Below are 15,223 nucleotides of genomic sequence, written 5' to 3' on the forward strand. Positions count from 1 at the left end.
AACAACTAATTTTCCAAGAATTTTCATTCAAGGGAAAAAACCCAGACGGCATTATCTTTTCTCGCCTTCACTCCCATTTTGTGTCTGCTTTCTACAAACAAAACCAAACTTGTACAAGACAGTTTGCCGAGGGAAGTCTCCGTGAAAACAGCAATTTAAAAGAAGCCTGGAGAGTATTTGCAAATTATGAATTTGTAAATACAACATTTATTATTTAAAACTTGGTTCTAAGAGTTGCACTCATTTAATCAAGGAACAGAAACAACTCTGTGTGATTCACACACCCAATAAAAAATAATCATAAGAGACCCCAGACATATAATTTCTAATCTATGACTACACTGAAAAAACTAGCAGCTGTTCAAAGAAAATTCATGTACTGAGAAAGAGGAGGGGGTCCAGGGTTTGAAAAGCATCTCAGAAAGACAGATCCTTTTGTCATTGAGGTCACTTGGAAATTTCTGCCTGGGCTGGGTCTCAGGAAGTGTGCGCTGGCCCCCTCCTCATGCAGGGGAGCATTGCTGTTTTGCTGCTGTTTGGTACTTTTTTGGAGGAGTGGTTGTTGGGCTGTCATTACACGGCCATTTCCAGTGGCACCGAGGCCAGATGAAGAAGTTCCTGCTCTTTTTTCCCCTGTGTATCACTCCCATCCCTGCAGTGCATCCCAGCCCCAAAGCTGGATATCCCTCTGGTCAGGCAATTCTTTATGTGGCATCTCCGTACACTGAACTGTGGCAACAGTGTGAGTCAGGAACACAGAGTTTTACTTCCTTTCTTTTTGGAAAGAATCACCAGGAGAAGACTTTTATGCTCTTAGGTCCAAGACAAAGAACCTGATACGATGCTTGAGGCAAAGGCTGCTCCAAAAGATGGGGAGATAAGGAGTGCCTGAAACATTGCACATCCTATTCAACCTGCCCCAGTATGTTGAGTAAAATTTAGGCGCTCAAGCCTCTGAGGACTGCATTGCACAGTTGCACGGGGCCTTTTCTATCCAGCCCTACTGTGAGGTGGTTCCCAGCTCAGAAGGGATGACGTGCACCTAAAGCAGCAGGCAGTGGCCCGGCATCCTCTGGACTGATGGCCCCAGCATGCGGGGCGGATGCTCTGCGCAGTCCAACACCCAGCGCAGAGAGGGAGCTTAGCCTGAAAGGCTGCAAGCAATCTGTGCCAGTAATGAGCAGCCAATTAATTGATTACTGATAGTATAACTAAATCCGATGCCTCGGAGAAATCTAAAATATAGTAACTGCTTACTTTATTGACAGCATTCATGCCATATTTAGTAGCTGGTATGTAAGAAGTAGCTGGACAATTTTGTTACACTTAATATGTTTCAGAACACAGCATAAAACATGTTTTAACACTATAACATCTATTGAGCAGTACCTCTGGGAACAGGCTTTATTATTAGATTACATTATACAAGATTAGACTAGTCAATAAGGGATTTCTTTCACACAGCATGCCATCTGAAATACCTGTTTTCTTTCCTTCTTTTTTTTAAATTACTTCAAGACGTTCTTTGTAGGATCTTAGGTACAATATACCCATGAATCATAAAACTGACAAGCCCCAGGGCTGAATGGTCTCTGTACGGGAGATACGAGGCCTAGAGATAAAGGTGCACTACAGGTATACAGTGACAGGGGTGGATTATAGATAAACAAAAGGCACAGTTATTAGATGGGAAGTGCCAGGCAGGACTGTACACTGAGAATGCAAATTGTAAGGACTGTGTCTCAGGGACCTGACTCTGCTTGGACTATCAGGCAATGGGAAAACAAAGACAGTATATCAGTCTGGGTCCAATCCTGGGTTTTTTAGATCTGCTTTAGCCGCTAGCTGCAGAGGGGAGAGGGGAAGCAGGCAGGGTTTCAACCAGATTTTGGCAGCTGGGTAAAGCCCTGGGGAAATTCAGGCTCCTCATAAGGCTAATTCAAAACTATTTTCTGATCAAATAATTTGCTGATATAATAATTAGAAAGGCAAAGAATAGGTGTATCGTGAGATGGCCTGAGTCAGGGCAGGAAACTGATGCCTCGATCCTCCCGGGATCCGGCACCCCAAATCCTCTCCCCGCCGTATTAGTCTTTCATGCCTTTGTCCAGAGCAGCACAGCATCCAGGGGAGAGGCAGGGTGGCGGAGTCCAACCTGCTCAGGTTGGGGCTTGGCAGAGCTCCCAGGGGATTTTCAGGACAACTCAGTCCCTGCTCAGGCAGGAGTTCTCAGCTTGCGAGTTTGGATTTCAGACTTTGGTGCCTGCAGAGTGCTGAGGTACTATTTAGGTACCAGAACCCTTTTTGAACATATGTGTGCTCAATTACACTGCTGAAATATAGTGAGACTCAAACACACTATTTGCTTTTTTCAAATGATATCCGGTGCTATTCACACATTTTCCCCCCTTTAAATTCTGTGTTGCACACCAAATTGGATCTGTTGCTGGCAATTTCTCTCTCTCACTCCTAAATTAAAAATCTCCACTGAACTATGCAGTTGCTGACTACGTCAGTACGAGCAACTTCCATTCAAATTTCCTAGATGGAGAAGACTTGTGGCCTGCTTTGCCGCACTAACTGGAAATGAATATGAATTGAAAGGACTATATTTAAGAGCAGTTTCCTTTTTTTGCCTACGAGGATTTTTCTTCTCTTATATAACCAAATTTCTCTGCAAGATTGACATTTCAGGAAAGGGACCGAGGCAGACAGGTGACTACAGATCAAATTGGATTTCTGCAGCCTCCCATTGTAAAGGTCAACCCTCTGCCGTGGGTTTTCAGCCAGCGGTTCCTTTCTCGGTTTCAAACACAGGTGAAAAACTTCACATGCCCAGGCACCCTTTACTCTTCTTTTTTTTTTTTTTTTAATTTACTATTATTTTGGTCTTTGTTTTCTTGGAATGTTTAATAGAGACAAAAGTTAATTATGCTGTTGGCTTTGCTGGAGGCTTGCAGTTGGCAGGGCAGTGACCTCAGACCAGGTATGGTGGGAGAAGGGACTCGCTTCCCAGCATCCTGAACCCGCTCAGATCCGAGCAACAGTGACTGAGAAAAATTCCTGGAAGTAACGACCTGTTGCAACATTTGAGGGGAACAGAGGATCTCTAAGTCTGAGACATAAGCAGGCAAGAAACTCCCAAACTGGAGGGCAACATTGCTTACTTTGAACAGGATTTGGCAGCGGCTTTGATGAGGAAACTAGAGAAATAACTCCAGTAATTACCTTTTCCCCATGTTGGCCAGTGGGTTGCCATGGACACTCTGTTCTGACCAAAATACGGGCTCTGCTGCAATGTTAGCAAGCTGTCGAATAACCAATTGGGTGTCAGAAATTTATAGCCAGTAATTAACTGGTAGGTTTATAATTAAGCGGAGGTGCCCCTGAACAACAACGCTTGGATATGAATTCAAATTCTGACTTTTTCCAAAATTCAGGGGCAAAAGAGAGTGACAATTTAGGTTCAGTCCCATCTTTATAATTAAACAATGATTTTTGACAGGAGGGGAATCTCCAGCAGTTAATGACTGACTGCAGGAGTTGAGGGCCTGAGGCAAAGCTGAGGGCTTTTAATCCAGGTGGTCATTAACTGCCTGGGAATGCCTGACCCTGAGGTTAATTGTTTCTATTTTAAATCATGAAAATAATATACACATATACAGACCCCCCCTTCCTTCTTTTCTGCTGTACACATGTGTTACAAATAGAAATATGCTGCCATTTTATGCGCTGAAAAAGATGAAAGCTGAGCTGTTGGGATGCTCTTGATGTGTTTGCTAAAAGGTTCAGGTACCTGAAATATTCCATAGCAATCTGCTGTTTCCATCCAGAAAATTTGACCCACAGCCCGGCCAGAAGGGACCGACCAGGAAAGGTTCTGGGTTGGGGTGTGCAAGAAACAGGAGTGCTCAGTGGGGTTTTTAAAAGTATTCAGGCTGCCTCTGATTCACAGATCCCCAAATCTTGGGAGCTGATTTAGTTTTGATTTAATCTGCTGATTTAATAAAATCTCTCTCTGCAATTCTGCACATCCTGGGAGTAAGGCACAAAGCCACTTTTAAAAACTCTTTGTGCACCTTTAAATACCTGATCCTTTCTTGGCTTTTAATGCTGGCTGCTCAGCACAGGGCAGGATCAGACCCTTAGAAACCAGCAACACTTTATTTTCAGTGCTAACTCTGGCTTGTGCAAAAGAAGCCATCAGGAATTAAGCACAGCCTGTAAACCCAGGGAAAGCCAGAAACTCTGAGTAGGTGACATGCAGCACCGTGGAGCGGGCAAACCCAACAGCCAGCGGATACCTCATTTGAACCAGAAAGAATTCTGTTGTGGTTCATTTAGATGTATTTTCTTCCCCAAATCCTTCTCTCTCCCCCCCTCTCGCTTTCCTTGTTTTTAAAGAGACATATGTCATCATTGCCAGTTCAGTTTCCTGTGTTTAACCCTTGCTACGTCTAGCCTGATTACTCCTAATAAAGCTTGACAGTTGGGAGGTTAATCCAACCCTTGGTCTCATGGTTTCTTCTCAGGAAACAATCTGTCCCTGAGAGCTTTCTGGCCTGTTGCAAGGTTATATCCCCCTGGGGTGCCATCAGCGCCAGCCAGGGCTCCTTTCCCATTGTCTGCCAAATGGCCACCAATTAAGTCAACTGTTCCCCAATTAGAATTTTGAGGAATTTATCTTGTTCCTTCTGTGTTCAAACTCGCAAGCAAGGGCAGCTCTTGGAGTGGGTTACAAGGGCTTTCCCCCCCCCTTCCAGAGTGAGAAGGGGAGGAAATTAAATAAATAAATAGCAGCTCTTTCCTGTAATTGGAGACTCCTGGGTTTTTCCTGTTGCCCATTCACACAGCTTAATCCTGGGGTATGTGATGAGAACTTGGTAATATTTAAGGGAGTATGTTTTATTATTGTTCTATTCACCTGAACTAGCGTGGCTGATTTTTTTTAAATCGATGCTACTGTCAGTAAAAGTTTTATCTGTGACAGCAACTATAAATATCATGATATTTCCTGAATCAAAGGAAGAAAACGATAATTTTAATTTCAACTGGTCTAATAGCCAAATGTGCAGGGTTGTTGTTTTTTCTTTTTTTCTTTTTCCTCCCCCCAAAATTGCTTAGGTGATTGTTTACATCTTTTTATTGGTGAATTAAATTCTGGGCTCTGGGTCACCTTTAGTATGGGAAATGCAAAGTCTGGCAAAGTTATCAGGATAATATCCTTTAAACTAGATATACAAAGATCCGATTGATCCATTCTAGGCAAATAGGACCTTTGGCTTTCTTCCTGAGAGAGCGTGTGAAGGTCTTCTTTAGCAAACTCTTTATGTGATATCTCAACTGCCCTTACCATGAAGGAGTAAAACATTTCAGCTCTAGTGCCATGGGCAGACTGTGCTAGGCCAGGCATGGTGTCACCGTCAATCCACACGTCTGAATTTATCTTTCAACAGAAAGAAAGAAATTACATTTTTCTGCAAGTTAAAGTCGATTTCTCTAAAACTGCTATGAAAAAGGAAAGAATTACAATATGTGACTGGAGATGGAAACATCTCCTGCTTTTCATTTGCACTTTTCATAACTTGGTGCACAATATAATTTTTTTCCTTTTTGGCTTTGTTATGTGTGGGCCTCCACTTCTGGAGTTTGGCTTTAGAGTTGGGGTTTGAATAAATCTAAGGTTTCAGAGAAAACTTTGGGATTAATAATGAAAACTTACTTTTTCACAAGGTATTCACTTTGATGTTAAGCAAGTTCACTGAAATACAGCCCTGGGTCTTCAAACATTTTGGTGATCGAGCCACCTTACACACTTTTCCGCTGATCCTTTGCTGTACTCGGCTCCATAGTTTCTGACTTCCTCCTGGTGCTGCATTAATGATGTGACTAAAAATGTAACCAACATCTGTCATGTGTATGTTGTCTTCTCTTTTTTTCCAGAGAGTCAAATGTTTTGTTTGGGATTGCTTAGGGAAGATTTTTAGCTCTCATTTTCACACATTTCCTTCTTATTACTGCAAATAAGGCCAATTCACTCAACTCACATCTGCTTCTAAGTGTCACCAATTTCCTACAAGTTCAAAAACATGAGGCAAGATGGAGATAAAGACCATATATAAAATTTAGCTGCCAATCCAGTTTTCTCTAGGGTTTATGTATGATTTTATCTGAAGTTTTGTGTTTAGCCATCCAGACTGGCTTTCAATCATTACAAAAAATGGCAGGTCTGATCCTACATGGGAGAAATTGCAGAAGTTATTCCAAGTTTACACGAATGAAACTGAGACCTTTAGCACCCTTCTTAAATCCTGTAGTCTCCTATTTGAATGAAGGAAAATTGCAGTGATGTGTATGGAAAACTGAGATCCACAAAGCTTTGCAAAACTTTAGAGATATAATTTTATTTTTTTGATTTTTTTTTGTCCAAGATGCACAGCTATTCCAGAGAGAAGGGGTGAGCACATGTCCCAAACATAGTGTAACTGTAGAAAACAGAAATATATAGACACGCTACCCTCGAGGGTGGGAGGTGGAGGAAGTTAGTGAAAAAATATGACACAGTAATAATATCAAAAGAACAGGACAGCAAATTATAGCTGTCCCTGGTCAGATTTAATTGGGTTTTCCTCAATATAGTGAAGAGTGGTTGAGGAATTTCTTTGCTTGCCATAAAGTTCTCAGCGGTCCTCCCAGACCGCACTCGGCTCCAGTCCCATGGAAGCAAGTACATAATCTTTACCCACACATCAATACCCAGCTCCCACATCAACCAGAAGGAAGCACGCACCATTAAAGAGGTTAATTCCCATGCGTTAAAATAGACTGTATTTATTGAGGAAATACAAGTAAGCATTTTAATAGAAAATTTAAAACCCATTGGGCCTGATTCTCCTCACATTGGTTTTAAATCAGTGCCACTCAGTTTAGTTAAACCTGTGCTTTTTCAGTGTTAGCAAAAGGATGATGCCAGTCATTCTCCCCTTATTCCTAAATAAATCAGTGATTTTGCTAAAACTGTTCTTATCAACCTGGGCTACTTAAGCTCAGTGAAACTCCAAAATGCTGGTGCAACTCAAGCATATCTTCCCTGTTTGGCTTGCACCTTTTGCGTGCCCTCGCAATGGCTCTGTGTACAGCTTAATGAATGTGCAAATTGCACGTGGTTGTTTTGCCCGTCCATGCAATCCTCAGGTGAAAAAGCGGTACTCGTTTTTACAGATGCAGGTTTTATTTTCCTGTGGCCAGGCCCCGGGCATGCTCTTTGGCATTTTCCACCTCTCCCCTAAGCAAAAATAGAGCGTGGAAGGAAGCAGGGGACCCAACGCACAGACACGGTGAACACGCAGTACTGCAAATGCATCCCAATTCACTTGCTGCTATACACGTATGTAAAGGATCTGCTGCTGGGAAATTCTGTCAATACTCTGGCTATGTCAGGAAGATTAAAGGCCCTAATTTTATTTCCTTTCTTAGTTTGGGTGTTTGATTTTATATCGTCTCTCTTTTTTTTTTCCCCCCCCCTTTAGAAAATATTTACCTACATGCTTCACTTCAAATAAAGACAGGAATCTCCTCATGTTAGGCTGTGTAGGATGCCTTCATGTGCTAAATAACCAGTGCCAATGACCTCCTTTAGCTGTTAGTGATAAGTGCTCCACCAAAACATGCTCCTTAGAGGAAGGGTGCCCAAAGTCCTGTTCATAGGGCATCATGATGGGATCTCCATATGGGAGCCAGCCTAGGGGTGCCCTGGGGAATTGAAACTCCTTCTCTTGTCTTCCCTTTCCAGCCCTACTGGGTACATGCCACCCTTGGGAGGGGTCCCAGCAAGGCATACCCCTTGACGCAGCCCGTGCAGGGGCTTTTGCTGGGGCAGGGGGATACAGGACCTGTCAGCTCTGGGGCTCTGCACCCCACCAAGGCAATACTCAGCCTGGTACCGCCACATCTGGAGGAAAGGCTGCAATTGCTGCAGCATCAGCAATGAGTTGGTTGTGTTGAGAAGGGCCACAAATTAAAAGAGCCTTTGTGGTCCCTGTACAAAGGCCTCCTGGTTGCTCTTTAAGAGCTCTGCTTGAGCGGGCATTGGCCCGGCTGGCTGCATCACTGCCTCCTTGGCACGGCGTTAATGCACGCGAGGGCAGCTGAGATGCTCTCAGCAGCAGGAAGAGCAACTTAAACACAGATGTTTGCAAGCGAAGCGGCGCAATGTACCAGTGGTGACACAGCTCTGCTACGACAAATAATTTAGCAGGCCCAAAGAGGGCTTTCTCAGGCCTGCGAACATCATTAACTGTGACAAACAGAAAATTGTTCCCTAGCCAACAGCTTAAGTAGATTTACAAAAAGTGATTTATTTCTGTGCAGTTAGTAACAGCCCCAAAGCATTATATTTTTATATATATATATATAAAAATAAATTAAAACCCAGAATTTGGCTCAATTGCTGTGAGAAACAAAAAGCCTTCCCAACCGCTTTGGCAAAAAGTTGGTCTGGCTTTTAACAGGCTTGCTGTGGTCAAGAGCTGTGCTTCTCCCACACATCAAAAGTGATGTTGAATCCTCCGGGGAAGAGGCTGAAGCTCCTCTTGGGTGGGTTCAGGACACCTTGCTGTCACTGGCGTGGGGTGATGCTGATCTCAGCACACCTCCTCCTGGTCGTGCAAAGAAGTGGTGTCAGTGACATCCTCTTAGGGAGTCAGATGTTGCTGCCAATCTGATAAGGCAAGAGGTGTCCGATGTACACCCAGGGAGTTTGATAATTCACATCAACAATAGCAATGGAGAGTCTGAAATGATGGAATGAAGAAAAGAAAACTCAAAACCATGGCTGCAATCTCCTATGTTGTTTGTTACCTCTCACTTGTCACTACAGCTTCAACACCTTCAAGGCCAAATTTACTTTTTCCTTTTTTTCCTTATTCTACTTTTCTATTTACTTGCTCCAAGGTTACAATCTTTTTTTTTTTTCCTTCTTTTTTTTTTTTTTCCCTGGGGAAGCCAGGTAATCTTTCTCACAAGATATTTTTTAACTTGAAAAAACCAGAGACAAACAAGTCCCTCTTAACCCAGAAGGATTTAAATAATCAAGCAAACCCACAAAACAAAGGACCTGAATGGATACTTATTTAATTGGAGTTATTTTTCCCTTTCTGTAAGATGCTGAGCTTTTCAGGGTACAGACTCAAATTCTCTGTTTGTAGAGTTCCTAATACAATATGGCTCGTTTTCACTTGCCCCTTTACCACTGTAATAGTAAGCATGAAAAAATAAACAAATGTCAATTTTAGACTCATTTTAGACTAATTTTCTTTTCTGTTCTTCCTCTTAAAATGTACTGAAAACCTCTAGATTTCCTCTGGTGTTTGGTAACCTGAAAAGAAACTTGATATAATGCAATTGCTACCAAAGCACTATCACTTTGTGACATTCAGTTTATAAGGAAATGTGGGAATGTGCAATACATTCATGGTAATTTAAATGGATGTTTTGATTGGATTATGTAAGTATATTTGTGTTTTTGTGTGCATGTGTGTGCGTGCATATATGCCATAATTTTTCAAAAGAGGTCACTCCATAAAAGTGAACTTAAACTTAATTTTACATTCTTGTTAAAAGTTCAAAGGCTAAGTTCAGTTTAACCTTGGCTCAGCAGAGCTTTTTCTTCTGATTTTTCAGTCTGATATGAAAATTGCTTGTGAAATAAAGACAAACATAGGTTCGCCTGAGAAGGCATTAATAATCCGATCCTTACATGTTTGTATAGAAGACAGGTACAATCCAGTGTTGATTGCTTCTTAGCTTCTCTTCGCTTTCACAGAAAATCCTGGGAGATAATACCAGGTCATCACAACCGTGCACTGCAGCATTGTGCACCCACAAAGGAACATTGGCAACTCTGAAAGGTGTAGCTAGCGATGGTTCATATGTGTGGGACTGATATATCCAGATATACAAGAGGAATCATCGTTGCAATAAATCACTTTTGGCATTTTACGACCCCCATTTGACCATTTTCCCAAACAACTTATTTAAAGTGTATATTACATTATATTTTTTAAATTTTGTTTTAAATAGAAGACCTTTTACAGGATGCCTAAAAGATTATTTTATGAGATAAACTTAGTGGTGAGTTTTCCAGTCTAAGTAAATAAGAATCCCATGGGAACTAAGAATTTGGGATACATTCAAACAAACACTGTAAAGTTTTGAGAAATGCCAAGTTCTTTGGAGATCGGTGTGTGTGTACTATGTGTTTTTATAGTCAACAATCTCAGAGCAATATGGTATGCCAGTTATTAATTCTGCTCATTGCAGATGGCTTCATTATGTGTATTTAATTTCAGTACTTAAGCAAACATACAAAAGTAGGGCTTACAAACTGCTTTAGGATACGATGGTTATGTACAGTCAAATGAAATGGAAACAAAACGGAAACAACTGATACTGCTTGGGCTGGAGGTAAATCTATATTGATGGGATTAAGCCATTCAGAAACATCCCTCGACTTGAATAGCCCTAAAACCACCAATTGCTTTGTTTGTGGTGTTGAGAAGGTACTGATCACTAGAGCCTTAATTTGCCGCAGCAGTTAAGTGCTCCAATTCCTCAGCGCAATAATTGCCACATGTTGAGTGTGCAGATGTCTAAACACGTGGGAGCACTTCCCTTTCCTAAAGACAAATGAAGATTTTCATTTTGTTTTGTAAACGTGTCAGGATTTATCACTTAGTCATGTGTCATGCATTAGGGTGTTTATACAATACGGCTTTCCACACCCTGGTTCTGGACTTCTATGATTTCAACAACAAGGCTGTGGACTAACAGAGGTTTGCCAAATCTTCCCCTTTTAACCCAAACCTTGGGCTGGACTAAAGAGAAGCGTGAGCTGAGAGTGCCCAGTAAATGGTAAATGAGGTTATTCCCAAGAGCGAGACAAGTGGGATTCACCTATATCCTCAAAGACTGCTTGATAAAAGAGACATCATCGGCAAGACAAGCGGACATTAAAAAAGAAAGAAGATAAAAGTAAAATTGAAATGATGTCTATAAACAGTCGTTATGTGCATCCATCCGTATTACCCTGGCACTGTATTGAATTGCATCTGTAGCCTCTCCTCAGCCTCCATGACCCACCCAAACACTGGATATCTGACTTTTTAAACTTTCCTTTTCATATTAATAGCTGCATTTGTTTTGAAGTTTGAATATGTAATATCTTATCAGAGACAGGCTGACTGACTGTAATAATATTTCTGAAATAACTGTTCCATAGTGGAAACAGGAATGGGCAGAAGTTGGGAAGTTTGGAGGCGGCTTGGGCACCAAGCCCACAGTTTACCTCATTGCAGTTTGGTGTTTCAGGCTGACGGTGATGCTGCAGGTATGGAGCCGATTTCACTAGGACCGAGGTCCAGATCTGAACATTCGTATATAGCGATGAACGTGTGGTTTGGGGTCCCGGTATATGGTCTGTCTCTCAGAAAGACTTTACAAAAAAAGCCAGGATTAGCTGCTAAGATGTCAAAATAGCTAACTGGTGTTTCTAATGAGCTTTTGTCTTTTTTGATCGGAAAAGAAAGATGATAAAAAGTGTCCAAGGAAAGTATCTCCCTCTCTTCTCTGTTACCCTTTCTGGGGCTGATATTCCTTTTTTGTTTGCAGAAGGAGGGGGAAGAAACCCCCAAACCAACAGTTATTTATTTGTTACCAGACAAAGACTGTAAAGAAATCCAAGGAGAGCATCCCAGCACAAAAGCCTGAACTCTTTGACCTCTCAGGCCTCAGGCCTGGACAATTGGCCAAGCCTGGCTTTTTCCTGAGAACTGCCTGAGGGCAAAGGCTGAGAAAAGATGCACATTGTTCCCCCGCACCATCCATTAAATGCGAGGGCTGAAAGGCAAAAGGAACTTACCAGGTTATAGCAGTGCTGAGAATGCAGCTTGACACTCATTTTCAAGGTAATGTAATAAAGGAAAAAAGTGAGTTGTAGAGATCTTAATTCTTTAAAATTTAAAAGCTAATTTTGTGTCTTTTAGTCAATTTCCTATGCAGGAAGGAAGAATTTATTAACTGACTTCTGATGTTAAATGGAGTGCTAATGGGCAAGTACAACAATTCAACAGGTGCCAAGTAGAAATATAGAGACATTATATCAATATTAATCTTAGAGCCTTGCAAAAGCCTTGGTAGGGGGTTTTATTAGGCAGGTTGTGATGGGAACACCCCCGCCATCTGCAAAGTGAAAAGGGGTTTGGGTCTCCTGCTTAAAGCATTTGAATGCTCGCATTGCAAAGTGTTTTAATGGAAGATTATGAATTTTGTGCCATTGGAAATTGCTGTTTGTTGACAGATGTTGTCCCAAGCTGGGAACTCCTCCTGGAAGAGACGCCTTCGAGCGGCTGTGCTCTGCGCGTGCTTTGGCCAGGGCAGGCAAGGCAGCAATGCTGGAGAGCAAAAGTATTTCCAGCACTGAACACTCAGCTGGAAACCTGAACACCCATTATTAGTCTGGATAGAAGTCAAAAGAATAGTTGAACCTGCTAAAAATCTACACAACCGCTATTTTACAGACTAATCTTCTGCCAGTAAACAAATACGGACTCTAATGTACTTCTGATTTTGACCCCTGGGTTGAAAATTTTCTGTATAAACACCAGCTGATGAACAAAGAGGTCACTTTGTTTTCAAGACAAGACTCTCAGAGTTGCACCCCACACAGCAGGTCCCTGATCCAGATAAAAGGCTTCAAAATGTCCAGCAATAATTTTCACTGAACAATTTTTTCATTGGTCCAAGCTGTCAAATTATTAGTGGTAAAGGAAAAGTGTTTTTGTCTAAACGTCTTATTCATGTGAAAAAACCAATAATCCATTTTGATGTTTTCGGGTAGAAAAGTTCCACATTTTATAGTCAAGAGGGTTTGAAAATTTCAAGATGTAAGCTAAGTGTAATTTTAAAAATAACAAAGCAAAATCAAAAGAAAATATTTTGATGTTTCACAGTACAACTTTTTTTCGTCCAGCTGCACATATATTTTCTGGTTGAAAGTGTGTTTTTTGCAGACTAACAACATTTCATTTCATACCAAAACCAAATAAAAAGGAAGACACAGAAATTCCCTGGAATTACAGAACTATTTGTCTGTGGCTCTGCTCCTCTTCACTAATGCATTAAAAATAACAAATAATAGGGATATCTGGCAGCACTGAAATAATAATAATAAAAATTTCAGCGGAGAAAGGAGAACTCAGTTAACTGGAAACCTGCTTCTCAGGGTTTTGACTCCTGTGAGATTTACCGCAACCATCTTATCTGCCTGGCTCTATTTCTTAATGTTGGTTTTTAAGTAACAGAAATGACCTTTGCTAAACGTGCCCCACAAATTGCATACAGGTAATGAATTATGCCATCCCCGATATGGCATAAATAGGCAAGATGATATCACAGCATCAACAGCCCCTTTTCTAAGGAAGATTTCACTGTGTGACAGCCACTGGGAACTTCTGAGCCTGCTGCTGTGTGTAGCCAGAGAATAAACTTCCCTGCTCCCAACCTTTCATGCCAGACTTAGTTGAAGCCACTGCGGAGATTTCACCTTCCTCCGAAGGTACAAAGTTCAGAGCCCCCCCGGCCCCACCTCAGCGCTGCACTGAGCTTCGTGCAGGAGGATGCTCTGAGCAGTGGCAGCAAAACAATTTTCGGCGAGGCCATCCCTTTCCAGAAAAGCAGTAGCAATCCCAGCCCTCTGCTCAGCCCCTTTCGAGAGGATGTTGCACAACCCAGCTGCATCATGTTCTTACTCTGTCATGTCCCTTTGCGAGCGGTGTCGTAAACAGCATCTTATTCATTTCAGCGGCATGCTGCAGAGGAGAAACATCACACGGTAATCCTGCGTAGCCGGGGCCAGAAAAGGAAATAAAAACTGCGCAATGTGAATGACACAGACTCTGGGGCTGCTTGACACCGGGCTGTGTGTGTGTGTGTGTGTGTGTGTGTGTGAAAATGGTAACAGGCTTCGTCTCACATGAAGAATTAGTTTCCTGTTCTAATAATAGTAATAGTAATCATAGCAATAATCATAATAAAAATCCCCCCAAATCAAATGAATATTTTTTGGGTTCCATCATCATCTAAGCATTCCCCCCACCTCCTTAACTCTATAAATCAAAAGTAGCCCCAAAGAATTCAGCTCAGTTTTATATATGTGAAAATATGATGAGTGGGACTGGCAGCATCTCCCACTGCAAGCCCAAAATGTGATTTGAAAAAAACAAGACAATTAAACCCACCAAAATCAGGGAATACCAGTGCTGGGGTGGGAAGGAGGGAGAGGGCGGGTAGATTTGAACATGCAGTGCTATTGTTTAGCAAAACTTTATGTAAGAAAAATAATGATGTCAAGTTCTATAGCTTCTAGAGGTAGTCAATAATTTTTTATTCAAATATAAATAGTTAAGATACTGAAAAGCTGCTTTCTCTACTCCCTTAAAAATTCCAAACTGTACAACCAGTTCCCATAAATGACTAATCTTATTTTACATGAAGCTAATTTTTGGCTAGGTCTTGAGAAGAAAAAAATATTGGATCCGCAACAAAATCCATATTTTCCCCCCACACTGTATCTTAAAAATGCATCCAGACTAACAGCTTGTTTCCAGATGATATTGGATGCTCCTTTTAGTTTCCAAAATAAGGTTTTTGAATATGGTTTTGTGACACGGAGATTGGCTACAGGTTCTAGATTGTTACCCCCTCCACTTCGCAAGGTTCAGGCTGGGGTACCTGCACAAGCTGCTGGGGGTGGGAGGGAAAAGAAGGTTTGCAAAATCTAGACCTGGGATTTTAAGTGGAAGAGCGCGGTCCTTCCCCCCTATGGCGGGCGGATTTATTGGGTGTCACGATGACACAATGTGTCTATTCGAAGCCGAAGAAAGCCCCCTACTTAACCTTCATCTTTTTGTGTGTGCACGTACCAGGAGGCACCACACTGGTGCTGGAAAGCAAATAATTAGTGACATGTTCTGTAACACCATTGCTATTTAAAGCTAAATCAGTGGGTTAATGCTTCTCGAAATGTGACATCCATGAGGGATTCTCGCTCCAGTACTGTTAGTCACTTGGTGGTCTCCGGAGTGACAGGATCAATGCCCTGAGTTTTAAAAGTCTTGTTTGCAACAGCATAAAAGTGATTATTGGAGAAATTTAGGGGGGCGGGTGG

This window comes from Pygoscelis adeliae, unplaced genomic scaffold (assembly GCF_000699105.1).
Source record: "Pygoscelis adeliae isolate BGI_AS28 unplaced genomic scaffold, ASM69910v1 Scaffold21, whole genome shotgun sequence".
Lineage (NCBI taxonomy): Eukaryota > Metazoa > Chordata > Aves > Sphenisciformes > Spheniscidae > Pygoscelis > Pygoscelis adeliae.